Here is a 3457-nt window from a genome sequence, read left to right as displayed (position 1 = left end):
CTGGTCAGACATAAAGAGAGGATGTTGAGACAAAAAGAGTAAATCATGGGCTGAGGAAAAAAATGAATTAATCATTGAGGTTTGGTTTATTTTAAGTATTTTGATATTATTTGTGACTTACATGTAGATCACAACAAGTGACAACAAAAACAACGAACTTCGTGTAACAATATAGTAATGTTTTAAATTGGACGTTTGACGAAAAGAAAACTGATTTGTCCCTTTACTTTCTTTCGCTATGTCAGGAAAATAAACAAATCGAAACACACATATACACTGTAACAGTTATATTACATTTATTAGAAAACCCTAAAACCCGAATACGATGACCAGAACCCGTACATGTGCTTTGCATAGTTTTTATAACCTGCCACATTGGCTATGTCACCTTTCTTTAGTTCAACTACTACGGTTTTAGTTGCAGGTTGATACTCCTTGTTTTTGTAAGCGCTGGCACGATTTGCTGCAACAATTGTACCGTTGACTACAAAAACACTCTCAAAACTGTTGTTAGGTGAAGTCAATGCAGTCCAAGTAAAGCTATATACACCATCCTCAGGACAAGTAAACAATCCGTTTGATGAATTGTAAGCCTCCCCAATATTCAGAACTACTTGGTCAAATATTACAACCGCGTTTGATGTCAAATTTCTTAAATCTTTTTAAGGTTGACATGAAATGCAACACTCTTTTTGTGAGTACCACTGCATTTGTGTTCTGCAATGGAAAACAAGAATAAAACTACTTTCTGCATTTGACTGTACTGTAACACATTTTTTAAACAGTCGAATTCAAAACATAAAACATGTTTGTGCCCCTGGCAAAAAAGAAAGATCATTCATGCAATACAAGTACATGTAATCAAAAATTGTATATTAACAGTTAGTCATCTATCCCCACCTCTGCTTCAATGGAATTGTCGCTAACTTCTTTTAATGATTTGGTCTTTAGGATTATACTCAACTTTTTCGATAATTTTATAGTTAAATCTTGTGTATATATTATGGTTATTTTGAAAAAAAGGAGGACAGATCATTTTCAGTTTTTATTATATCTACTATCATGAAAGAAGACAGGTAATTCATCTACCAACGTAACATAACTAAACAAAAGTCTTGTGTTTCTTATAATCTCAGGCGCGGATCCCGACATTTTAAAGGGACAGGGGGGAACACCATGAAACGTTCGCATGATTAGAAAAAATCGAAAAAAGGGGGAGGGGTTCTTGTCCCCGGAACACCCCCTCCCCTGGATCAGCAAACGTATTCCCACATCTCCCCTTTGAACATGTGACTAGATGGCAACTTCTTAATCCAAGTTTCTACCAAATTGCTGTCAAACTCCTCTGATATAGTATTGTTTATCTAATTTTCGATTTTACCTTTAAATAATTAGGTTGTAAGTTCACAGTCCGGTGTCTGTATCATTCCGGTATTGAAAGGGTTTGTAACGAATAGCCAATGTAAATGGGGAAGTTCCATTACACATTGCAGAAACGGCCAATCAAATAAACGTATTTGTTGTATCACCTGTTCATAACACAATACGGGAAGTATATCTTAATACGGGAAATAGATAACAAGCCACAACAGAAAGAGAATGAATATCAACCAATTCTTGTAATTAGAGTATTATGCGACTAAGTTCGTGTCATCTGATGTGCAAGTATTTACACGATCTGCAACAAATTCCATACACAATTCATGATAGTCATAGCATATATAAAAGCAATATTCATGAAATGCGTTTTCTGTAAATAGAAAATGAAAGTAGTTGCTCTAACTTTGATATAATGAGACCTCACCGTTTTCTCTCTGTTCCATTTCTTCTAAACGGCATTTCACATTTTCAAGAAGCTCTTTTATGTTCAAGTTATGACAATCGCACTTCTTTTCCAAAGCTCTGACATACAATACGCACATCGCAATCACAAGTAATCCTGTTACCCTCATCCTAAATGATAAAAAAAGTAATTATTTGAGTAAGATATCATTGAAGTCATTTGTAAATTCTTGATACTTATTGGTCCGTGTATATTTTGGTCCATTCGCTTTTCGTTTCGAGAAATCATAAACGAAAACAAAAACCAAAAAACGAAAGTGATTTTGGCTTTCGTTTTCAATATCTTAAAATCAAAACTGAAAACCAAAGTGTTACATTTCGTTTTTACAAATTTTACCCATCAACAATAACGAATAATACGATCTGTCATAACGAATTTACTCCGTGTTCTTGCATTAAAAAGAACTAATTCCCCAGATTCGTTATCACGAAATATATCTCTGGTGTAGCGGTGCGGTATCTGAATCCATTTGTGATACTCAACAATGTTACACGAGGTTAAATGGGTATTAAACCCGGGCGCAATAGATAGGTCTTGACATGTTAAGCAAGAATATTTATTGTTTTATGGTCTCAATTCGTCGAAGGGGGTTGAAAATGTTAGAAAAAAAAAAAAACAAAAAAAACAATAATAATGTGTTTGGGTGTTAGCAGGATAACTTCCCCAAACCTCATGCTTGAAAAAAAAATCCGATAAAATATTAATTTAAACTCAAAAATACTTCTTTGATATAGACTCCTCAATATGTAAGATTTTGACCCTATAAGCATGAATAAATCAGAGATCTATTATATTTTAGCTTGAGTATTGTAACAAAAAACTTATTTTACAAAATACTTACCTGCAGCAAACAAACAAGCAGCAAAGACGCACAGTATTACAAAAAACTTCGCTGTTCCGGATTGTTGTTATATATGTCTGGTAGACAATCGTTTTGCAAATGCTGTTGAATACTACTGTTTTTATACCACAGTAGAGTGTACAAATGTAACAGCTGTTATGGATAACGTGGGTTTTTCTTATCATATTGTATTGAGATGACAGGCTGAGGGTATTGATATCCAGTTAATATATTACCAGATAACAACTTACGACGAAAAGTTTTGATAATACATTATTGCAATATTTGAATCTATCCATTGTTAAATAAAGTATATAAAATAAAACTAATTAAAAACTTTAATAAAAAAACAACATGTAGTGAATTTATGATGCAATGTCAAATTATATGCAAGAGAAATGAATTTGTGTTAAAACACTTATAACAGTATTATTCAAACAAAGCAATTTACATGTTCATATGGTATTATTTTTTCAGGATGTCTTGTTCAGAGTAGATATAAAGTTTTGCTAAAATTCGAGCAATATGAATTTATGTATTTTGGCAGCCATTTCAAAAATGGAGGCCAATGAATAATTTTTGACTCCTGGCACCCATTTTTGATAGCATATTCAACTTTTATACATATTGCGGTGAAATCCAAGCACCAAAAAAAAATATGTTTCTCAAAATTTGAGATCCTTTTAAAAACAAAATCTAAATTCTTAAAGCAAATGTGACACAGGAAATCAATTTGGAAAAACATTTTATACCTTTAGATCATTTATTTTAAT

At 32.6% G+C, this 3457-nt stretch overlaps 1 pseudogene; it reads right to left on the bottom strand.

Annotated features, from left to right (window-relative positions):
* Positions 1 to 272: 272 nt before the first annotated feature.
* On the bottom strand, positions 273 to 2769 carry LOC127711439 (heavy metal-binding protein HIP-like; annotated as a pseudogene).
* Between the last annotated feature and the right edge of the window lie 688 nt (positions 2770 to 3457).

This window comes from Mytilus californianus, unplaced genomic scaffold (genome assembly GCF_021869535.1).
Source record: "Mytilus californianus isolate M0D057914Y unplaced genomic scaffold, xbMytCali1.0.p SCAF_8, whole genome shotgun sequence".
Lineage (NCBI taxonomy): Eukaryota > Metazoa > Mollusca > Bivalvia > Mytilida > Mytilidae > Mytilus > Mytilus californianus.
The sequence above is the reverse complement of the archived record's forward strand: the minus strand, read 5'-3'. Positions and strand labels throughout refer to the sequence as shown.